At 38.8% G+C, this 25516-nt stretch overlaps 1 protein-coding gene and 2 pseudogenes across 1 annotated transcript in view; 2 read left to right on the plus strand and 1 right to left on the minus strand.

The window, feature by feature from the left end:
• Positions 1-25516, minus strand: part of Snx3 (sorting nexin 3) — a 38147-nt gene that overhangs the window by 5479 nt on the left and 7152 nt on the right. The gene's annotated exons all lie outside the window — the stretch shown is intronic.
• LOC147828699 (ankyrin repeat family A protein 2 pseudogene) lies at positions 197-683 on the plus strand (annotated as a pseudogene).
• On the plus strand, positions 9678-13831 carry LOC147828700 (TIMELESS-interacting protein pseudogene; annotated as a pseudogene).

Raw genomic sequence — 25516 nt, forward strand, 5'->3', positions numbered from 1 at the left:
TCTAAAACTGAATGCAACATCCATACATCTCCTTCTCCTGGAATCTGAGCCAGGCATATCTACATCCCCTCTACAACAAAGCACTTCTCACTCATAAAACAGTCAAGTGCTTTAACCAACAAACAAAGAGGAAATGAGGTCTCCACCACATCTCTAATAACAAATTCTTTGTTCACCAGTTGGCAGGTCATGAGAGATGCTCCACCTGGTTACTCCCATCAAACAAGAAAGTGCTATCCTATCAATCACAGATGAAGGAGGATTTACTCCATCATGTGGGCTGCAGCACAGGGGCAGACAGCTGTGGTACAGTTTCTACTTCAAAATGGTGCCAATCCTTAGCTTTTAGGAAAAGGTTGAGAAGTTGCAGTCCTTGGCCTGTAATAAAGGCTATAGATGTTGTCAAAATGCCGCTGGACTATGGAGCTGATGTAAAAGAAATGTGCCTGGAGTGGAGGAACAGCTTTGCTTCATGCTGTCTGTGGGAATCATTTTCCAAGATCCTCTCAGGAAATGGAGCTCACCCAATAAATGACTTTGGGACTACTTCCTTGGATTTCGCTGTAGTCCTGGGCTACAGAAGTGTTCAATGAGTTATTGAGTCACATTTGCTGAAGCTGCTTCAAAACATCAAAGCATGCATGACAGTCCTCAGAAACTGTTGTCTAGGGCCGGGGATTTAGCTCAGTGGTTCCACCGCCTGCCTCGAAAGAGCAAGGATCTGAGTTCAATCTCTGGTACCAAAAAACAAAAAAACTGTTGTCTGCCCTTCCATTTACCTTTTGGTTCTTACAAAAGATCGTTTTGTTTATATATATATATATATATAAACATTCACTATGTAATTTAGGCTGGCCTTGGACGGCTTCTGCCTCTGGAGTGCTTGGATTACAGGCATGCATGTACTACCATGGCCAGCCTTGTTTACTTTTAAATTTTTTCCTTGGATGAAATATTTTCTGATTTTTAGGAAGTTTTTTTTTTTTTTGGTACTGGGGATCGAACTCGGGTCCTTGCACTTGCGCAGCAGGTGGTGAAACCACTGAGCTAAATCCCCAGCCTATGTAGGAAGTTTTAATAAATATTTCTCTTACTTCATTGGTTTATAATAAAATTAATGTGGATGCTTTTCTATAAATGTGTTTTTACAGTATATTTAAAATTATGTATAAATGTCATAGCTTGTAAATTTCATGGTATAGTTATGTCTATCAACTGTTGTAATTTGACACCTTCAAAAATTTTCCAGACAGGTGAGGGGTGCATGCCTGTAATCCCAGTAGTTACCAGGAGGCTGAGGCAGGAGGATCACTGAGAGTTCTATGCCATCCTGGGCTACATAGTGAGTTCAAGGCCAGCCTGCAACACAAAGCAATACTTTGTCACAACCCCCTCCCCCACCAATTTTGACATTATTCATCTTTACTCTTGTATTAACTCATGGGGTTTACATAGGGTTTGGTATAAATTCATAAGGAAAAAATAGTACTGAATTACAAAGTGCAGTGTGATTGTTTACAAAATGTTATAAGTACCTATTCTGTAAAAATAGATTTTAAGGGCCGGGGATTTAGCTCAGTGGTTCCGGCACCTGCCTCGAAAGCGCAGGGTCCCAAGTTTGATCCCCAGTACCAAAAAAAAAAAAAAAAAGATTTTAAAATGTGCACATCACAAAGTTTGTAAAAGACAAAAATAATTTAATCCAATAAATGCCATATTTTACCAAAAATCCTATGTAATACTATATATTTCCTTAGATTAAATTGTCTTTTAAGTCAGTCTTTACACTTGTAGGACCTGAGGCTGTTTTATAGCTGAAAAGAAAAATGTTAAGTGGGTCCAGGGATTTAGCTTAGCGGTGCCCTGCTGCCTGCCCTGAAAGTGCAAGGACCCAAGTTCATCCCCAGTACCAAAAAGAAAAATGTTAAGTAACATCTGAAGGAAAGGTTAACCTCTTATTTTGTATACAGAGACATTATCATCTTGTAAAATTCACTCCTAAGAAAATTCTACTTGTTAAAGTTAGTTCTAATAGTAAACAGTTGTCATACAGCAAAAAAAGAGCTGTTTACCCAGGATTTAAAGCCATTTTTAGCGGCATCCATTTTTTCTAAAGTGCATTAACCTCTTTCTACACTATATACCCAGAGCCTGGAATGTTCTACAGATGCTGCTGGGCATAACAGTGTATAGGTTTCAAGTGTGAAACCTAATCTCACAAAAGGTTTAAAAGCACTTGAATTTTCTTTCCCAGGTAACCACAACATTTGTTCATTGTATTAATGACTAAGAGCAAAACTGCCCATAACAAGACTCTTATTATACTTAAAGTCAAGCTTATATTTAGAGCTCCTGGCTTGTAATACAGAGGGGTATTCTCATTCCTCACATGGAATAAAAATCAGGTCCCCTGGAGAGCAGGACGATGATTCCCAGGAAGAAAGCATTGGATTATTTCTCTCTAATTTCACCCACTGGCTTTTTAGCCAAGTTCACCCTTCCACGTTAAAATATTAAGTCTTTGTAAGTGTCTAAAGATAGAAAGGGCTTTACAGAGTTGAGTATTTTCTGCAGGTGAGATTTTACATTTTGAATTCCCTCCTCTCAAATTACTTTACAAAAGGGATTAACTGCTCTCTTTATTCAATATGTTAAGATCAAGCTTGTGAAAAGAGTTCCCTAAGAATTTTCATACTTCTGGGTACGGAAGTCTATAAAGTTAATCTCTGAAACAACATATCAAGCTTACAGGTACAATGTTGAGGGAAGAGTGCCAATTCAGCTCATTTTACCTTCCACTTTCCCTTTTGAACTTTTGACACAATCATGATTATATCTGATTCACTCTAATAGAGGAGGGACTAGAGGGGAAAGTCCCTTCCCTTCTAAGATTAGCTAGTAGTTGTGTATTTTTAAAAAGATCATGGTTTTAAGAAAATTCTTTTAGTTTTCTCAGCTGTGATTCTTTTGTATAAGAACTGCTTTAGAGTTTTGATAAAATCAAATCAAGAAATTTTACGGTGAGGTACTTGTAGCTCAGTCGCAGCAAGTGTGAGGCTCTGGATTTGGTCTCCAGCACTATAAAAAAGTAAAAAGAAAAATGAAATATGCAATATTATGTGGCTATTATACTTAGAGTGGTAAGGTGGCCTGTTAAAAGTTCTTCCTGGCCTGGAGGTAGTTTACTGGTAGACCACTTGCCCAGTATTGCAGTACCACAAAACCAAAACAAACCTATTATTATAAGATCCCTTTAATTTACACGATCAAAATAAATGAAAAATTGCCATGACCTGAGCATGGTGGCATGCACCTGTTATCCCAACGATTGGGAGGCTGAGGCAGGAGGATTTCCTCAAGTTTGAGGCCAGCCTGGGCTATATAGTGAGACCTTGTCTCAAAAAAAAAAAAAGGGACAATACAAGACTAAAATGCCATCCTGGACCTTGTGAAGCTTATAATGTACCACAGAGGTAAAAAGATAAGCATTTAAAAAGTTAAACGTACTTGGTTAAAAATACCAGAGTCAGGTACTGTGGCACATACCTGCAATTCCAGCCAATTGCGAGGCTGAGGCAGGAGGATAAAAAGTTTAACGCTAGGCTGGGCAATTTAGGGAAACCCTATCTCAAAATAAAAAAGGGCAGAGGGGGCAGTAGTACAGTACTTGCCTAGCATGTTTGAGCCAGGTTCATGGGTGGACGTGGGGAGTGGAGAAGGAACTGATAATTGATTTGGCCAGGACTATTTTAATACAGGGAGCTAGTCACATAATATGAACAGTTGGGAATGGTGGCAATGGCATGAATTAAAGGCAGAGAAGAAATAAGAACAGTGTTTAGTTGGTAATTTTCGTAGGACATGGAAAATAAAACAAGCCAGGTGTGGTGGTGCATGCCTATAACCTCAGCACAAGGGAAGTTGAGGCAGGAGAATTGCTGTGGGTTTGAGGCCAGGCTGGGATACCTAGTTCAAGCCCAGAAAGAACTACATAGCAAGACCCTATCTTAAAAAAAAATAAAACAGCGGGGCAGGGGGCCAAGCTTGTCTCAAGTGCAAGGTCCTGAGTTCAATTCCGGGTACCAAAAAGCGAAACAAAACAAAACAAAACAAAAAAATCAAAAAACAACAAAACAATACAATTGAAAAGGCTAAACTGAACTCTGAAGGTCTGGCTAGAATAATCTATCTATGAGCACCAGGAAGTGATATATCTAAACAGAAAACCAGAATAGAGAAGTTACCACAGAGGTAGAAGCCATAAAACATGACAGATGAGCTGCATGGATGACTAAGAGGTAGCATTAAGAACTCTTAGTCCTGGCTGGGCATGGTGGCACACGCCTGTGATTCCAGCAATTAGAAAGCTGAGGCAGAATTGCTGAGTTTGAGGCCAGCCTGAACTACACAGGGAGACTCAGTCTTAAAAACAACAACAACAACAACAACAACAACAACAACAACACATCTACGTATGAGGTTCTTAATGTTGGAAAGAACAAAAAAGTCAATTTAAAATCCCTAATTCCATAAAGATATTTGTGCCTGATTAAGGAGAAATAAAGGGAAATGCTTAAGCTTCAATATACAGTATCTTGTCTTTTCATTAGCAAAATTATGCTTTATTTTGCTTAGCTCATAAAAAGGTGACAGACAGAGAGGTGGGGGAAAGGAAAGGGAATGGAATTAATATGAGAAAATGAAAAAATGGAAACAAAGTCTTTGTAAATAGGGAGGGATGAAGGGGTTGAAGGGAGGGCAAGAGAAGGGGGAAAAAATAAGAACCAAGAGAGTATGCAAAGGTGCATATCTCCAATGATGAATGTCACTATATTGCACACCTAAAATGCACCAATAAAAGGATATACAAAAAAAATTAAAAAAAAAAAATTCTACCCCCCCACCCTAAAAAGGTGACAGACAATTAAGAGATCCTGGGACATTCAAAAACTGGAAAGAACAAGACTAAAAACCAGAAGAGAACTGAAGTGCAAGATGTCTGTATGCCTGATAGTCTTTAAAGTGCTAATTATATAAAAAGAGAAACCAGCCATTTCCCACAAAAAGTAGGAATGCAGGTGGACATTATAAACTAAATAACAGATTTCTGAAACCATGGTATAGAGGTCTAAAACAAGTACACCCTTCAAGTCTCAGCACAGGAAACTGCTATACATTATTGGTCTCCAAAAAAGGTCTCATACACTTACACAGGCTGACCTATTAAAGTCAGCAGCTCACAGATAATCATATGTAACCTGATTATCACTGATAGCTAAGCAGAAAACCAAGCTTCAAAATGAGATCACCTGAATATAGCTTAACAATAGATATTAGAAAAATGTTTACTAGGTGTTTCTAGTATTTCTTCAGATAGTGTCACGTGTACATTTGAAAGAGAGACTGGCAACAACATCAAAAGTATACTCAATAGGCCACACTCTATTCAGCCAATCCTAAGAGATGTAAATGGATGCCCCACTGCAGCTCTCATTAAACAGCTGCATTTCTCCAAATATCTCCATCTAGAGATAAAGGATAAGCTGAGAAGTGCTTAAGCTATTACCTCTCCCTTCAGTACTTTTGATACTTGTTTTACCCAATCTGGAACAGCATGAATAACTGGAGATATGGTTTATAACCTAGATGAACTCCTAAATATGGTTGGGGAGAAGTCATTTAAATGAAGAATAAGCTTTTAGTCTGGAAAGCCTTTGAAATGTAGATTGTCATTAAGCCAAGATATTTAGTTTCTTTCTTTTTTAAAAAATAATGACATGGCCTTCCAGTGATACAATTCCTCATTATTTTAAAAGTATCCTTTATGGTATAATTTCTAAATAGTAGACAAGGAGTTATTTAGACTAGTTTAATACATAAAACAAGTGATTCCATATACTCTTCCTACTCTGTCCATATTCATTTGTGAATTAACAAGACTCAATTGTGAGCACACACAGGTTTTCAATGAGCAAATTTAAAATTGCAATAATTCTATTATAAAGGAAAATTCATTCATTAGAGTTAATGAACATTTACATAATCATACAGGCTCATGGCAAAAGAAATATGCCTATTTATAACCTAAGACCATTTTGGATAATTTTATTTGTTATTTTATTTTTGTTTTGTTGAGACAGGGTCTTGGCATGTAATCCAGGCTGGTCTTGTACTCATCATGTAGTCCAGACTGGCCTCATAGTGATCTTTCTGCCTCAGCCTCTCCAGTGCTGGGATTACAGGCATGCGGCAATGTAGCTGGCTAGGATAACTTTTTTTTTTTGGTACTGGGGATCAAACTCGGGTTCTTGTGCTTGCACAGGTGAGGCTAGGGTAATTTTAAAAGTGCAAAACTATTTACAACATTATCTTCCCAACTTGCCTACTCCTAAAAATCATGTCCTTCACATGCCGCCACCTAGAATCTCATTCAATTAGTCTAGTGTAGAATCTAAAATATCAGCATTTGTTTCATTTTGAGACAAGGTCTCACTATGTATTTATTCCAGGCTGGGCTTAAAACTCACTAGTTTTAAGTAGCCCAGTCTGGCCTCAGACTTGGGGCAATTCTCCTGCCTCAGCCTTACAAGTGTTGAGGTTACAGGCATGTACCACCATGCCCGGCTTAACATCAGCATTTTTAAGTGATACTAAGGTGCAGCAGGGATTAAGAACTATTGCCCTAGATTTACCAAATGTAAAATAAAATAGGGTGGGGGCTCAGGAATCTGTGTGATCAAATGATTTTGGTTAAGCTACAGTGGATATGGGCAATAGTATTCTTCTTTGCTAAGGAGAGTGATTTGGAACTAATACTATGAGGATATTGTACTGCGTATTGGACACAAAGTCATTATAAGTAAAACTATGATGTGGAAACCAGTGTAAAAATAGTAGTAGCTCTATTCAATCCTACTATGCATAAGGAGAGCCAGGTGTGGTGGTGACGTACACCTGTAATCCCAGGACTCAGGAGGCTGAGGCAGGAGGGTTGCTGTGAGGCCAGCCTGGGCTACACAACGAGTTCAAGGCTAATCTGAATCACAGAGCAAGACCCTATCTCAAAAAACCAAAAAGAAAACCTAAAGGAAAGCTTGACACTGGTCTTCACAGTGATTTTTTCTTCACTATCACACCAAAAGCTTGGGTTACAAAAGCAAAGAAGGGCAGGGGATTTAGCCTGCCTCGCAAGTCCAAGGTCCCGTCCTGGGTACTAAAAAACAAAAAAAGCAAAGGTAACTGGAACTACATCAAATTAAAAAGTTTTACACAGGGCCGGGGATTTAGCTCAGTGGTGGCACTGCCTGTCTTGCAAGCAGAGATCTCCAGTACAAAAAAAAAAAGTTTTACACAGTAAAAGAAACAATCAACAAAGTAAAAAGGCAACCTACAGATTGGGAAAAAGAATTTGCAAGCCATATATCACATAAAGGGTGCTATGCCTTGTGTCTAGATGTCCCCCCAGAGCCTCATGCAGTCATAAATGTGTGGGGGGGGCTTTTTCAGAGGTGGCTGGATCTACAGTGTGTGATGCTGGGATTCATGGTGCACTGGAAGGCTCAAGGATACTAGGATTAAGGGTGTGAGTGTTACCCGCCCTAAGTAGTCTGGATAAGGATAAGGGCAGAAAGCCATGTTAGGGCCCCTTGTTGCTTTTGCTACCTTCTGCCTGACTGCCATCCCATCCTACTTTGGAGCCAGCCGATTATGGACTGAAACCTCTACAAATTGTGAGCTAAATAAACCTTTCCTCCTTTAACTTTGTGTGTTGGGTGTTTCTTCTCAACAATGAGAGAAAAGTAACTAAGACAAGGGGTTAATGCCCAAGATTTATAAAGAACTTCTACAACTCAATAGTGAGAATATATATAACTAGATTTAAAAATGCAAAATAGACCAGTTGTGGTGGTGGGACATGCCTGGAGTCCCAGATACTTGGGAACCGAGGCAAGAGGATCCCAAGTTCAAGGCCAGCCTGGGCTACTTAGTGAATCTCATTCACAAAATAAAATTTATAAAGTGCAGGGTTGTAGTTCAGTGGTAGAGTGCTTGCCTTGAATGTAAAAGGGCCCCCCAGTATGCAGGGGGGACAAAGGGCTTGAATAGAAACTTCTCCTAAGATGACATAAAAATGAGCTACACGTAAAAAAAAAAAGCTACACATATATGAAAAGGTGCTTAACATCACTAGTCATCAGGGACATGCAAATCAAAACCACTGTAATATATGACTTCACACCTTTTAGGACAGCAATCATCAAAAAGATGAGAGACAACTTGTCAGGGAGATTGTTAAGGGAACTCCTGTATGCTGTTGGTGGAAATGTAGACTTGGGCAACTATTAAAAACAGTAAAGGGGGGCTGGGGATTTAGCTCAGTGGTTCCTCTGCCTGCCTCGAAAGCCCAAGGACCCAAGTTCGATCCCCAGTACCAAAAACAAAAAAAAAAAAATCAAAAGAACAGTAGAGGGCCGGGGATTTAGCTCAGTGGTTCTGCCACCTGCCTCGCAAGTGCAAGGTCCTGAGTTTGATCTCTAACACCCAAAAAAACCCAAAAACCCCTAATAATAAAAAATTAAAAATAGTAGAGGTTCCTAAAGAAAAAAAAATTCATGCATTACCCAGACATCTCTCTTTTGAACATACAGTATAATCAAAGAAAATAAAATCTCCATCTTGTAAAGACAGCTGCATTTCCATTGTCCATTGCAGCATTATGCAGAGTAACCAAGATACAGAAAAATCTAGGTATCCATCAATGGATGAAGAAATGAATATATACACACAATGAAGGTTTTAAAGAGGTGGAGATCCTGCTATCTGTACGTCAGAGATGGACTTGAAAGACATTATTAGGCTAAGTGAAACCAGACACAGAAAAATATTGCATTGGGCTGGGGATTTAGCCCAGTGGTTCCGTTGCCTGCCTTACAAGCACAAGGACCCAAGTTCGATCCCCAGTACCAAAAAAAAAAAAAAAAAAAAAAAAAAAAAAAAAAAAAGAAAGAAAAATATTGCATAATCTAATATATGGAATCTATTGAACTATTTCTTTGAAGCAAGAGTTACCTGGAAAACTATAAAAAATAAAAGGATATTTCTGAGCTAAATCCTCAGCCCCAAAAGGACATTTCTAATGAGTCTTAATTCTCCAAGACATGAGTGTTACATATATGAATAGATTTCCTTCTCATTTAGTCTGAATGCCTATAATAAAAGCAACTAGACAATGATAGTGAAACACTACACATGCATACTTTAAATCCAGATAAACAGCAGTACCATACTTTCATAAAGCCCTATAAAGATTGTAATAGCTGGGCATGGTGACACACATGCTAGTAATCTCAGCACTATAGGCAGGAAGATCACAAGTTCAAGGCCAGGTTGGGCAATTTAAAAAAACCTTGTCTCAAGATCAAAACTGAAAAAGGTTTGGGATGTGGCTCAATGTGAAGGCCTTAGGTTCAATCCCCAGTACCACACACAGACACACGCACATATGATTAACTGTTCTAGTAGTCTGGTCTGTCAGTACTCAAATCTCTCATATAAAAATCTTTTATTAGATTATTTAAGGAACTGCAACCTGCCACTGAAGATTGTAATATAAAATAATTAGGTCATCGCTTCTCAGCCTTTTGGCTAAGATCAAGTGTAAAATAAGTCAGTGGACTATGGCTATAAGTCAGTGGTAAAACACTTGCCTAGCCTGTGTGAGGCCGCAGGTTTGATTCCCAGCACTACAAAACAAAAACAGAACAAGCAAATGAAATAACTTATTTTCTGATAAGGTAGTGGTAAGCAGGTAGTGGTACACACCTATAATCCCAGCACTCTGGGAAGCTAATGCAGGATGCTGCAAGTCTAAGCTCAGCCTGAGCAATTTAGCAACACCCTGTCTCAAAAGATAAAAAGGGCTGGGCCAGGGATTTAGCTCAGTGGTTTAGCCGCCTACAAGCGCAAGGACCCCTACAGCAGGGACCATGCAAGGACCGTTTGATCCCTGGTACCAAAAAAAAAAAAAAAAAAAAAAAAAAAGATAAAAAGGGCTGAGGATTTAGCTTAGTATGAAGGCCCTGGGTTCAAGCTCTGGTACCGCAATACACACATGCACACACATACACATAAATATAAAACATTACTTTTTGGCCAGTATACCCTCTTTAAAAATTAGGTGATGTTTGAGGTGGGGCTAGACAAAAGGATATTCAGATTCTTTTTCTCAAAAATCATGTTCATTTCTGAGTACTTCTCTAGTTTCCTTTCTCCCCACACTTTATACTCTTTGCCCTCTCCTGAGTTACAAAGTTTATTTAAAAAGGAAATCATTCCAGATTCTTTACCTCTAGCTCCCAAACCTTGCTTGGAAGTATGGTAAATAAGATATTTTAAGTCATGACATTCATAAATATTAAGTAGAATTCTCATAAGCCATTAGGCTGACATTACAGTACTTGGAATGCTAGTAAGTTAACAACACAAAAGCATTAAAAATCTACTATGAACATTACACTATGAAAAATACAAATTACACGGATGTGGTCCTTGTCTTAGCCAACTCTGTAACATAGGTAAAAAGTCTAACAGGATACCAAAAGAAGAATATGTGCCGCAATACAAAGGAGGACAAGCCAGGCTAAGAAGAAAGAAATCAAGGATATAGGAATATTGATGGGGAAGTTTCTGTAAAACAGTATATAATTTTGGAAGTATGTTATGATAAAGACAGGCATACGTAATCTTTTTTTCTTTTGGTACCTGGGATCGAACTCGGGGACCTTGTGCTTGCGAGGCAGGTGGTGCAGCAGAACCAGAGCTAAATCCCCGGCCCAGGCATGCATAATCTTTGGGCTCAGAGGCTTTTAAAGCTATCAGAAAATTTATCTAAGTATACAATTTATGGCTGTTTACACCATTATGTGTTCAGCTGGGAGTAGTGGTGCATACCTGCAATCCCAGCTACTTCAAGGTTGAGGCAGAACAAGTTTGAGGCTAAACTGGGAAATTTTAGAGACCCTGTGTCTCAAATTCAAGTTTCAATGCTCAGCTTTGTGGATTAAAAAATTAAAGTCTGTTTTTACTACATACCTAAGAAATTCAAGGAGAGATTCACTGAAATTGAATTTTAGGAAGACAATCAAGGTTTAAACTATCACTTATGTGGTAGAAGTTCCAGACATGCTGCACTGCTAAGAAAAAAATGCAAAGTGAAAAAAAATATATTTCAGTATTTGCTTTGTACCATGATGTAGATTTAGCATAGAAGCTAATCACAAATTTGTGACACCATTTCTGATTCACAGAATGTCTACAAGCTTAATCTGTTCTAGAAGACAATCAAAACAGACCTGGAGGTTCAAGTCTCTCTTTGGAATTCATTAATGTCAAGTTGGTTTCCTTTGCTGAGTTTTATGATCTTTCTGTGTGTGTGTGCAAGCTGGCGATTGATCCAGAGCCTTGTACTCACAAAGTATGTACTGCACCACTGAGAAACAACCACCAGTCTTTAAATGATGATACTCCAAATTACTTCCATAATTAAATAAGCTGGGCATGGTGGTGCATGTCTGCAATCGCAGCACTCCGGAGGCTGAGGCAGAAGGATTGTTTCAAGTTCCAGGAGGGCCTGGACTACACAGTGAGCTCAAGGACAGCCTGAACTACAGAGGTAAGACCCTGTCTCAAAAACAAACACAAAGCTTCAATAATTAAATAAGAACTATTATTCACACATTATCACTAATTGGTTACTTAATATGGGACAAGTTCTATTATGTCACATTTAATGCTCTGAAGTTCCATTTTATGGCCAAAGAAATCCAAAGACAGGAGTAAAGAAACCTGCTCATGGGACAGGGATTTAGCTCAGTGGCACTGCACCTGCCTTGCAAGCACAAGGTCCTAAGTTTGAGTTTGATCCCCAGAACCAAAAAAACAACTTGCTTAGGCAGAGAGAGAATTTTTGCCCATCTTACTTTAAAGTCTATGCTCTTAAAGCACATGATTATAGTAGCTGATCCAAAGCAGGTGTTATATAAAGCTTTAAAAATTCAGTGAAAAAGCATTTCCTAAATATCTCAGCACAAGTATTATGTACAAGGGGCTAGGTTTGGTTTAAAAGTTTTTAAAAAATATCTAGGAAGCTGGGTGTGGTGGTGCATGGCTGTAATCCCAGCACTCGGGAGGCTGAGGCAAGAGGATCTCTGCAAGTTCGAGGCCAGCCTGGGCTAGTGAGTTCAAGACCAGTGTGAACTACATAGTGAGACTGTTTTAAAAAATAAATAGCAAATATACATGTAACACATACATTAATATTGAAAGCATGAATAAGATGATATTTTTCAAAATTATGGAACCTAAAAGAAAGGTATAATGTAGAAAGGTGGGCCGTGGTATAGCTCAATGGTAGTCTACCATGCATGAGGCCTTGTGTTCAAGCTCCAGCACTACACAATAAATAAATAAAAATAAAGAGATATGGGCAAGAACTGCTAGAATGGTGGAATGAGAAACTCAGTAAAGCTTCTCCTACAAAACTAATAAATGAAAAACATTTGCTCAAGAAAAATGATTTGAGGCTAGGTATGACTGCACACACCTACAGTCCCAGCACTTGGAAGGCTGAGGCAGGAGGACTGCCACAAGTTCAAGGCTAGCCTAGGCTAGTGAGTTCAAGGATAGCATGAACTATATAGCAAGACACTAAGGAAGGCAGGAAGGCAGGCAGGCCACTCACCCTCAGGTAAGAAGAGTGCTAGTCTGCCTGGTATTTCGGCCCAGGACCACCAACTACTACTATCACCACCTTGTCCCACTAGAGCCGTCACTCCTAGTTCTACCAGGGTGGGCCAAAGTATAAAAACCAGCACATATTGTAAGTGTACTGTTCAAAACATGGACCTCGCCTGTAATCCCAGTACTCTGGAAGGCTGAGGCATGAAGATCCCAAAGTTAAACCCAGAATGAGCAATTTAGTAAGACTGTCTTAGAGATAAAATAAAATAAAATGACTTAGGATACAACTCAGTAAAAAGGGTCTGAGTTTAATCACACGCCCCACCCCCTCATACACATTTTTTCTGTGGTCTGACAGCCTCGTTAAGCGTTGTGCTGTGGCTGTTGCAGTCTGTGTGAGGTGAGAAGATGAACCTGCAAAAAACTCAGGAGGCATGTCCTAAAAGGGAGAAAACCAGAGGAGATGCTGGCCCTACAGAGAATGGCTGGTTGACCCACCGGATTCTGAACACATGGAGAAGATGAAACTCTACCTCCTCTCCCACCTCCAGCCTCTCCAGAGAGAAGGTGCAGGAGCTGCACCTGAGGAAGAGACAGCAGAGAACCTGTCCCTTACCTCCAAAGAGAATAGGTAAAAAGGTGCCCAGAGTTCAATTTCTGAGGGGACTTCTGGCCTTAAGGGATGTGTTTGATGAGGCAAAATTCAAAGGCAAAGATCACAAGGCTGAAGACCTGAAGACGCTAATCAGACACATGGAGCACTGGGCACACAGAATATTCCCCAAACTGCAATTTGAGGGTTTTATTGACAGAGTTGAATATCTGAGAAATAAAAAAAGTTCAGACCTGTTTAAAACAAATTTGACTTGATCTCCCTATTTTATATGAAGATTTTGTTAGCAATAATGACACATTAATGAACACACCCAGGGTACAGATAGATGAAGAGGTTAATACTGGAGAGGAACAAAAGGAATGGACAAAGGGATTAAACAAAGCCATTCTAGACAATCTATGGAATACATCTGTCAATACTATAAATGCAGAGGAATTAAATGAAACACAACAGGACCAATCCTTCTAAAATGTACAACTTAATGCTTCAGATATGTTACTGAGATTAGATATGCCACCATTCAGAGAAAATGCGTATTACCTCAATACCCTACAAGTTTGGGATTTGTATTTTGTCTACTTCGTGTGAAAATTCTTAGTAGTAAAATATACGCAAAATCCTATTTTAAATCTGATTATTTACAATTATGTGTGTCACTTACTAACTTTAAAGTCTGTCTAGTGCTTATTTTTATAGGTATATGACTTCATAAAGTGATTAAAATGATTAAAACTGTTGGTAATAAGCAGCTTCTGCTGCTGACATGCACTGAATGCCTGTTTTCACTAAACTGAGTTGTGTTATTTTTTTTTCTGGTACCAGGGATCGAACTCAGGATCTTGCACTTGAGGCAGGCATAGTGCCACTGAGCTAAACCCCTGACCTTGAGTTGTGTTTTAAGATGTGACTATGCACTGACTATTAACATTTGTTTTTAAAAAGAAGTAAAAATATTTTACATACTAATATTTTACAAACTAAAAGAAAAGTCATCTTGTTTCCAAGCTACTGGGAAAGGCCAACATTGCAGCAAGCCAACAGCAATACTGAGGGGCAAGCAATGAACCAACCAGACTTGCGAGATTTCAGCCAGCATGAGTCCCGAGAGGACCTATTTACCGGTATCTCTGGTAGTCTCATCTCTGGTAGCTCAAAAAGCTGTGTTTTTGTGTAAGGGTGGTAAATAAGCTCAAAAACCTGGAAGATGCCCTAGTTATCTACATATCTATGGTGGAATGTGAGACCTTTCACAGATAAGGGATAAGCTACAGAAATGAGAATAGCACAAAGTATAAACTAAGGTAAACTTGTAAAATGCCTGAACTTTGAATGTATTCTACAACATACACTGATCCATTAGCAAAAGGTAGAGGGGCTGGGGATTTAGCTCAGTGGTTCTGGTGCCTGGCTTGCAAGCGCAAGGTCCTGAGTTCGATCCCCAGTACCAAAAAAGGTAGAGCGGCTTTATTGGCTTAAGGTATTTAGCCACTAAACTAAGCTCACCCAGGAAGTCAAACTGTTTTAGATTGAAAAACAAAACACAAAAACTGATCAGATACACATCAGCTTCACATTACAGACCTGGAGAAAGTTAGTAATAACTAACTTTCATTTTAACAACAATTGTAAGATATATCATAAATATGTTCAAAGAACAAAGAGAAACTCTGATTAAAGAATTAAAAGTATGAAGGCCAGGGATTTAGCTCAGTGGTAGGGTGCCTGCCTTCAAAGCGCAAGGTCCCGAGTTCCATCCCTGATACAGAGGTGAAAAAAAAAAAAGAATTAAAAATATGAGGCTGAGGATGCAGCTGGCATGTGCAACCCTGGGTCTGATCCCTATCACCACAAATAAAGTTGTATACAATTCCAGTGCAGCTAAAGAGGCCTAATAAGACCAGCCCTAAATTCATTAAATATTTTTAAAAATAACATGACAATGATTCAATGAAAAGAGAATCTCAAGAAACAGATTATAAAGAACTACCAAAATTTCAATCTCCAGCACCACAAAAATATAAGAACCACCAAATTGGAATCCTGGTGTTGAAAAGTATTTATTTATTTATTTATTTAGGTATTGGGGCTCGAACTTGGGTCCTTGTGCTTGCAAGGCAGGCAGTGGAACCATTGAGCTAAATCCCTGGCCCTTGAAAAGTATTTATAATGGAAAAAAAAATTCACCAAAGGAGTTCAATAGCAAATATGGAGCAGCAGACAAAAGAATCAGCATTGGGCTGGGGATTTAGCTCAGTGGTTCCGCCACCTGCCTTGCAAGCGCAAGGACCCAAATTCGATCCCCAGTACCAGAAGGAAAAAAAAAAAGAATCAGCATGTGTGAAGACAGGCTAACAGAAACTGTCCATTCTTAAGAACAGAAGGAAAAATGAATGAAGAATGAACACAGCTCCCAAAATCTGTAGGACACCATCAAGTCTATAAACACAGTCCTACACTGAGCATCTGCAATTTGTTTCAGTGCTAGGAAATCAAAACCAGGGCTTTGTGCATGCCACTCAAGTGCTCTACCACTGACACCCTAGCCCAGGAGTCAAAACAAGAAACAGTAATGACTGGAAATTCCCCCCAACTTTCACTAAAGCCTTTAATCTACACAAAACAGAAGTTCAAAGAAATCCAAGTAAGATAAATACAAAAATCCAAACCTAACAAACACCAAGTAAAACTCCTGAAAGCTAAAGACAAGCAAAGTAGTAGGAAGAGAAAAACAGCTCATCATTAACAGGGGATACACAGTTAAGATTAACAGTTGAATTCTCACCCAAAACACCCAAACCACCAGGAAGCAGTAACAGATTTAAAGTACTTGAAGAAAAGAAAATTAATGAAGAATTTCATAACTAGTGTGGTAGGTGGCATTCTGAGACAGTTCCCCAAGACTCCCACCTCACTGTGCACATATCCTCTTGAGTGTAGGTGAGCCTATGAAGATGATGGATATCTCTTTCATGGTTAAATTAGACTATCTGGCAAAGGTAAAGGCATTTTACTGATACAATTAAGGACCCTAATTCAGTATGAGTTCATCGAAAGAGATTTTTCTAGGTGAACTTCTTAAAAGAAGGCTTTAAACTGGCTGAGGTGGAGCATGCCTGTAACCCCAGAACTCCAGAGGCTGGAGCAAGACTGTTGATGTCAGCCTAGGCTACAAAATGAGTTCAAGGCCAGCCTGAACTATGAATCAAGACACTGTCTCAACCGCCCCCCCCCAAGGCATTAGTTTCCTGAGATCAAAAGCTTTCCCCAGTGCCCTTGAATGGGAAAGCTGCTAGAAGTTCAACAGCTGTAAGAAAAAAAGTTTTTTTGCAGTAAGTACCAAGGATTGAACCCAGGTCATATCCAAAAAACTATATCCCCAATCCCTTCACCTTTTAATTTTGAGACAGGGTCATCCAGAGTCACTAAATTGCTAGAATGGGGCTTGAATTTGCAGTCCGCTTGCCTTACCCTTCCAGTGCTGAATTACAGGCATGTGCCACTATGCCAGGCCAGCTGCAGAAATTCTGCCAATAACAATGTAAGCCAGGAAGAGAACCCTCAGACAAAACCACACTCTTAGTAAACCCCTTGATTATAGGTTTTGTAAAACCCTGAGCAAAGGATATAGCTAAGCCATATCTAGACTTCTGATTTATAGGAACTGATAAAATAAAATCTGACAGTATTTAAGGTGCTACAGTTGTGGCAATTTTTTTCCAGGGCTGGGGATTGAACCTAGGCCCTCGCACATGCAAATCAAGTGCTCTACCAACAAGCTACATCCCCAGTTTATGTGAAGAAATAAACAACAGTAAAGGTAATTACATAGGTATATATAGGACTGGAATTATATGTTTCCTTTTATTTTTGTTTGCTGATCAAAAAGACAACTACATAAAATAATTATAGAATTCTATTATTGACTTTAGAAGATATAAAGATATAATATTCATTATAGTCATAACACAAAGAAAAGGAGAGTAAGGAAGGTATGCTAGAATATTTTATTGGAATTTAGTATTAATGTGAATTACATGGCAAAAAACTGAGGTATACGATAATTCCTAGATCAAATACTGCACTAGCAATTAAAATGGTACACTAGAAAATACCTAACCAACACAAAAGGCAGTTAAGAGGTAACATAGAAAAACTTAAAATATAGCTAATAAGCATCAAAAAGACAGATGTAAAATACAGAAGAAAGGGCCGGGGATTTAGCTCAGTGGTTTCGCTGCGCTTGCTGTGCAAGCGAAAGGATCTGAGTTCGACCCCCAGTATCAATCAATCAATCAAAAAAAAAGTACGGTAGAAAAACCCAACAAAACCAAAAAGGACTGGGAGAGGATGAGGCTTCTGGGCCACCCTGGCATGGCTCCCAGTGCAGAGGAAGTGCCAGAAGCACATACCCCAATGCCCAACCTCCCCACCCCCAGTCGAAATGAGAAGACATGTGAACAAGTCTCAAAACCAGACTTCCAGATCACCTACAGCAACCTCAAAGGGAAATGAGATGGAACACTCTGATACTCAACCAACTGGATGACCTCAACTGGCAACAAAAGACAATCTGGAAAAAATGAAATCAGAAATAATTTCTCAGATCACAGCAGAGATTGCGCTCATAGTGCAAGACATGATTAATAAATCTAGCCAGGAGCCAGGGATTTAGCTTAGTGGTTCCACCACCTGCCTCGAAAGCGCAAGGACCCGAGTTCGATCCCCAGTACCAAAAAAAAAAAAAAAAAAGAAGTAAATCTAGACAGGCGTTAAGGAACATGATGGAATCCCAACACAGGAAACAAATGGAATCCATAAAACAGATGCAAACAGATTTCCAGGAGATTAAAAACTCCACTGGAAGTCTACACAGCAGAATGAGTCAATGTGAGGACAGAATTTCAGATACAAAAGATAAGATTGCAATTAGTGACCAGGAAAAGAAAAATTGCTTCAAAATTGTAAGGGACCACGAGAAATCAACCCAGCAGCTGCTAGACAATGCAAAGAAGAACAGAAGACTGACCGGAGTCAATGAAGAAAAGAGAGAGTGCAGATGACATAAAAAAACTGTTCACAGAAGTCATGGCCGAAAACTTCCCAAGCAGGGGAAAAGAACCTGACATACAGATAAGGGAGGCATATAGGACTCCAAATAGCCTTGATCAAAAAAAGTCTACACATAGGCATATAATAGTTAAGATTATAGAAACCCAACAGAATAACAAAATTGTACAAGCAGTTAGAGAAAAGAAACAAATCACATACAAAGGAAAGCCCATCAGAATCACAGCAGATTTCTCAACACAAACCCTCAAGGCAAGAAGAGCTTGCAGTGACGTATTTCAAGCCCTAAAGGAAAACAGCCTCCAACCCAGATTGATGTACCCTGCAAAACTATCTTTCAAAACTGATGGAGAAATAAGATACTTTCATAACAAAGAGCACCTTAGGAACTTCATGAATACCAAACCGGCACTCTAAAAAATTTTAGACAATATCTACGGAAAGACAACAAGTATCACAACCCCAGGAAGCCCAGCAGAATGAATCTGTCGGGTGCAACAAGAAATTAAATGCAAAGGGGGAGAATCCAACAAAAAGAAAAAGTCATGACAATGATACGTCAATACGTTTCAGTTATAACCATCAATACTAATGGTCTCAATTCACCAATGAAAAGAAACAGACTGGCAGAATGGGTCAACAAGCTGCATACAAGAAACACACCTCAAAAAGAAACTCAAAGACTGAAAGTTAAAAGGGTGGAAATCAATACTCCATGCGACAGGAACCCAAAAAAAAGCAGTAGCCGCCATCCTCTTTGCAGGTCAAGTGGATGTCAAACCAACACTGATTAAGACAGACAAAGAAGGACACTACATCCTTGTAAAGGGAACAATCCAAGAGTAAGAGAGGACAATCACAAACATCTATGCACCAAAAGCTAGTGTGCCCGACTATATAAAACAAACGCTAACAGACATGAAAAGTCATATATGCACTAATTCAATAATAGTGGGGGACCTCAATACCCCACTGTCACAAATAGACAGATCAACTAGACAAAAAATAAGTAATGAAATACTGGAACTCAATCGAACTCTTGAACAAATGAACTCAACAGATGTTTACAGAGTGTTCCACCCCACAAAATCAGAATACACATTCTTTTCAGCTGCACACGGGTGGTTCTCCAAAATAGACCACATACTCACTCACAGAACATGTTTAAGTGCAAAGGAACTGATGTTATCCTCTGTATATCAGACCATAGTGCGATGAAACTGGAGATCAATAACAAAAGAAACTGCAAAAATTTCATAAACACATAGAAATTGAACAACACACTCTGAATAACCAATGGGTCACAGAGGAAATTAAGGAAGAAATCAGATAGTTCCTTCAATTAAATGACAATAATACAACATACTGGAATCTATGGGATACAATGAAAGCAGTCTAACGAGGGAAATTCATACCAGTGAATACTCATATTGGGAAAACAGAACATGCCCAATTAAACAACCTGATGCTGAACCGCAAGCTTCTAGAAAAAGAAGAGCAGGACAAACCCAAAGCTCATACACAGGAGGAAATTATAAAGATCAGAGCAGAAATCAATGCAATGGAAACTAAGAGAACAATCCAAAAAAAAATTCAATGAAGCCAAGAGTTGGTTCTTCAAATGAATAAACAAAATTAACAAACCCTTAGCCAACCTTATCAGAAAAAGGGAAGAAAAGGTCCAAATCCATGCAATTAGGAATGAAAAGGGTGAAATTACAACAGACCCAGCAGAAATCCAGAGGATCATCAACCTACTTCAAGAACCTATACGACAATAAGATGGAAAACAAAGAAGAAATGGACAGATTTCTATATAAGTATGAACTACCAAAGTTGAACAAAGAAGACCTAAAAACTCTAAACAACACAATATCAATCAATGAAATTGAAAACGTAATTAAAAACTTACCAACTAAGAAATGCCTGGGTCCTGATGGCTTCACTGCTGAATTCTACAAGACATTTAGAAAGGAACTACTGCCACTCCTGTTTAAACTCTTCAATGAAATTGAAAAGGAAACAATACTCCTGAATTCATTTCTGGAAGCAAGCATCACCTTGATCCCCAAAGCAGAGAAAGATCCAACTGAAAAAGAGAACTACAGGCTGGCCATGAACACAGATGCAAAAATCCTTAATAAGATACTGGAAAATAGAATCCAGAAGATCATCAAGAAGATCATACAACCTGAGCAAGTGGGATTCATCCCAGGGATGTAGGGATGGCTCAACATACACAAATCAATCAATGTAATTACACTATATCAATAGAGCCAAGGACAAAAAACCATACGATCATCTCAATAGATGCAGGAAAAGCATTCGACAAAATCCAACATGCATTTATGATAAAAACCCTACAAAAATTGGAATAGATGGTCTCTACCTCAATCTGATGAAAGCCATCTATGAAAAATCAACAGCCAGTATCATACTAAATGATCAAAAATTAAAATCCTTCACACTAAAATCAGGAACTAGACAAGGATGTCCACTATCACCATTCCTGTTCAATACAGTCTTGAAAACATTAGCCACAGCAATTAGACAAGAGAAAGAAATAAAAGGAATAAAGATATGAAACGAAGAAGTCAAACTGTCATTATTTGCAGATGACATGATACTCTATATAAAGACCCCAAGAACTCCACCAAAAGTCTTCTAGACTTTATAACCAAGTTCAAAAAAGTAGATGGATACAAAGTCAACACACAAAATCAACAGCTTTCCTCTACAGGAACAACAGACTCATGGAGACAGATATAAGGCAAACAATTCCTTTCACAAAAGCACCCCAAAAACCTGAAATATCTTGGAATCAGCCTAAGAAAAGAAATCAAAGAGCTCTTCTCAGAACACTATAGCACTCTGAAAAGAGACATTGAAGACAACATCAGAAAATGGAAAGACATCCCTGCTCCTGGGTAGGACGGATCACCATAACGAAAATGGCCATACTTCCAAAACTGCTATATAGATTCAATGCAATTCCAATTGAAATCCCAGCATACTTCACAGACCTTGAGAAAACAATCCAAAAATCCACTTGGAACAAGAGACCCAGAATAGCAAAAGCAATTCTAGGCAACAGAGACATGGCATGGGGTATCACAACCCTCAATGCGAAACTATACTACAAAGCTACTGTGATAAAACAGCATGGTACTGGCAAAGAAACAGACCCAAGGACCAGTGGAACGGATTAGAAGATGCAGAAACAACTCCAGACACACTCAGCCATCTCATCTTCAACAAAGGAGCCAAATACTCTCACTGGAGGAAAGATAGCCTCTGTAATAAATGGTGCTGGAAAAATTGGGTTTCAACTTGCCAAAGATTAAAACTAGAACTGTATCTCTCACCATGCACTAAACTAAAATCGAAATGGATTAAAGATATAAACATTAAAACAGAAATGCTGAATTAGCTGGAAGAGAGGTTAGTTAGAACTCTTGAAGACACTGGTGTAGCAAAAGATTTTATGAACAAAACCTCCATTGCCTGTGAACTAGCACAATCAATCCACAAGGGATCTCTTCTTATTAAAAAGCTTCTGCACAGCAAGAGAAACCACCAGCAATGTGAAGAGTCAACCCACAATGTGGGAAAAAATTTTCACCAGCGGTCCCTCAGACAAAGGTCTACTATCTCAAATCTATAAAGAACTTAAAAAGATCAGACCTCCCAAATTTAAAGACCCAATCTAAAAATGGGCATCTGAAATGAACAGACATTTCTCAGACAAAGAAGTAGAAATAGCAAATAAACATATGAAAAAATGTTCAACATCACTGGTCATTCAAGAGATGGAAATGAAAACAAAGCTGAGATTGCACCTTACTTCAGACAGAACGGATGCTATCAAGAAATCTACCAATAACAAATGCTGCGGGGCTGTGGGGAAAGAGGAACACTGCTCCATTCCTGGTGGGAGTGTCCACTGGTGCAACCACTGTGGAAATCAGTATGAAGATACCTCAAAGAACTAGAACAGGAAGTCCTGTTTGACCCAGCTATTTCCCTGCTGGGTATCTTCCCCAAAGAATTAAAAGAATCATACCACAGTGATATATGTGCACCCATGTTCATAGCAGCACAATTTGTAATAGCTAAAACTTGGAAACAGCCTAATTGCCTATCAACTGGAGACTGGATAAAGAAAACGTGTTTTTTAATAAAATGGAGTACTACTCAGCCATAAAATATAAAAAATTAGAGACATTTACTGCTAAATGAATGCACATTGAGGCGATACTCTTAAGTGAAATAAACAGGACACACGTGTATAAATACCAAATAGTTTCTCTAGTGTGAGAAACTGAAAGTGTAAATAAGGACTAAAAGATATAATAGATAATATGAAATAGGAAGAAAAGGGTCAAAGGGGAAGGGGAAGTGGGAGGGGTAGGGGAAAGGACGGAAGGGAATGGAATTAATATGAGAAAATGAGAAAATGGCAACAAAGTCTTTGTAAATAGGGAGGGATGGAGGGGTTGAAGGGAGGGCAGGGGAAGGGGGAAAAATAAGAACCAAGAGAGATTATGTAAAGGTGCAAATTTCCAATGATGAATGTCATTATATTGTATAACTAAAATGTACCAAGAAACAAAACAAAACAAAACAAAACAAAAAAGGACAGAAGTAAACCAATGCCAATGTCAATATCACCACTCCAAAAGGGAGAGACTGTCATGCTGAATAGATCTCATAGTCATCTACAAAACATACATTCAGGATTAAAAAATCAAAATAGGTTAAAAGTTAAAAGATGGAAAATTATATATTCTGCAAGTAGAAGAAGTTGGAGCAGGGGTGATAAAGTGGCTATGCCTGGTAAGTAGCCTGTCATGTACACTCAGGAGGCTGACGAAGGTAGGCTGAGTTCCAATTCAACGCCAGCCTGAGCTACACAGCAAGTTCAAGGCAAGCCTGTGTCAAGAATGACAGAAAAAATGATCATGTATTTTATGTTTCAAAAATGTTGAAGAAAAGATTTTCACCACAAATAAATGATAAATGCTTGAGAAGCTAGACATGCTTACTCTAATTTGAACATTATATAATATACACATACACCAAACCTTTATACGGCACCCTACAAATACAATTTTGTCAACTAAAGTACACAAAAAAGCTGGAGCACCTTGTTAGTATCAAGTAAAACAGACTCTTAGGACACTAAACAAGAGGTTTGCAATTTTGAGGCCAAACCCAGGCAATTTAGCAAGATCCTGTCTCAAAATAAAGTTTTTTTTTTTTTGGACCTTGCACTTGTGAGACAGGCGGTGGAACCACTGAGCTAAATCCCTGGCCCTCAAAATAAAGTTTTAAAGACGGCTGGGGATGTACCTCAGCACTTCCTATCTGTTCAATCCCCAGTAAACCCTCCCACCCTGAAAACACCCCTAAAACCTTATAAAAGAGAAAAGACTAAGATTCTTGGCAAAGAACTGCTGTCCTTGATTTGATAATGTAAAGGGAAAGATTCTATCAAGTTAAATAATTGCTCCCTCCCATTATTTGTTTCTATGTTTTTATTATTGTGGTAAAATGTACATAAAATTGAACATCTTTTTTGGTGCAGGGGACTGAACCCATTGCCTTGCACATGTTAAGCTTGCAGGCTACCATGTAGCCACACCCCTCTCTACCCTATTAAAAACCTTTTTTTTGTGGTCCTGGAGGGTGAACCCAGGGCCTTGTGCTTGCTCTGCCACTGAGCTGCATGCCCAGCCTTTCAAAATTTTATTTTTATTCTCAGACATGGTCTTGCTAGGTCTTCCAACTTTCAATCCTCCTGCCTTTTTTCCAGAGTACATTACAGGGAGATGTCTAACACTTCAATTTAAATAGCCACATTGGGCTAATAGCTATTTTAATTAAGGTAGTTTTTAGATTAAGGCAGATCAAGAATTTATTTCTTCTAAACATGTAATCCACTGAAGGACTAACTATAATCATCATTGCCTATTTCTTTTTTTTTTGTATCGGGGATTGAACTTGGGTCCTTCCACTTGCAAGGCAGGCGGCGGAACCACTGAGCTAAATCCCTGGCCTGATCATTGCCTATTTCAACCTATGAAGTTTTTCTTAGTTTCATCAGATTCTATGTAATTTTAATGCTGCTCCCTTAGCTTTGACATCTTTGAACTTTTTCTTTTTAGCACTGAGGATTAAACTAAGGCCTTCGTGCTGGGATTACAGGTGGGCACCACTACCCCTGGCTAAACCAAGGCCTTCACACTGAGCTACATTTCCAGCCCCTCCCCCGTACTTAAATTTTTGAAAAAAAAAATATATTTTTTGAGACAGTTGCCCAAGGCTGTACTTGAATTCACGAGTCTCCTGCCTCACCCTTCCATAGTGTTGGGATCAAAGTTGTGTGCCATCACACCCTGCTTGAGTTTTCTTTATATGGAAGGTCCTTATACATTTGGTTTATATTTTTTATATTTACATTTCATATTTTTCTAAACTAGAGTTTTAAATTGGGGGTTGGGGGGGAGAAGGCCATGTAATTCAGCATGGCCTTGAACTCTCTAGTGATACTCCTGCCTCTCACGTTCCGCTAGATTTTTAAATTCTAACCTGGAAGAAATGGACAAAGAGAAACAAAAAACAAATTATGCCTGCACCTTGAATAATTGCTTAAAGTTCAGAAAAGGTGTGTAGTTATGTATTTATTGCCTGAAATACTAAATACATTTTTAGATTTTTGAGACTTTAAAATCACAGTGTTACATGCTTTATTTAATTCAAGTATTCTGTGCACCTAATGCAGGAGAATCCCTAGTTTGAACTTGGCCTGGGCAATTTAGAGACTTAGTGAGACTCCGCCTTAAAAAACAAAAAAAAAAGGGCTGGGGATGTAGCTCAGTGTGAAGACCCTAGGTCCAATGCCAAGTATCACCAAAAAAGAGAGGGAGACACAGAGAGAGGGAGAGATACCATCTCATTAATAATTTTTATGATTATACAGATGCAAAAATAGATGTTGCAAAAAAAGAAAAAAATCTGGCCATTTCTCTTTTCCTAAACTAAAACTGCAGAAGTTGTCCTGCTTCCAATTAATATGTAAATTGCTTCTCCTCT

This window comes from Heterocephalus glaber, unplaced genomic scaffold (genome assembly GCF_053883595.1).
Source record: "Heterocephalus glaber isolate CG9 unplaced genomic scaffold, H.glaber_assembly_v1.0 deba00000942, whole genome shotgun sequence".
In the NCBI taxonomy this organism is placed as follows: Eukaryota; Metazoa; Chordata; class Mammalia; order Rodentia; family Bathyergidae; genus Heterocephalus; species Heterocephalus glaber.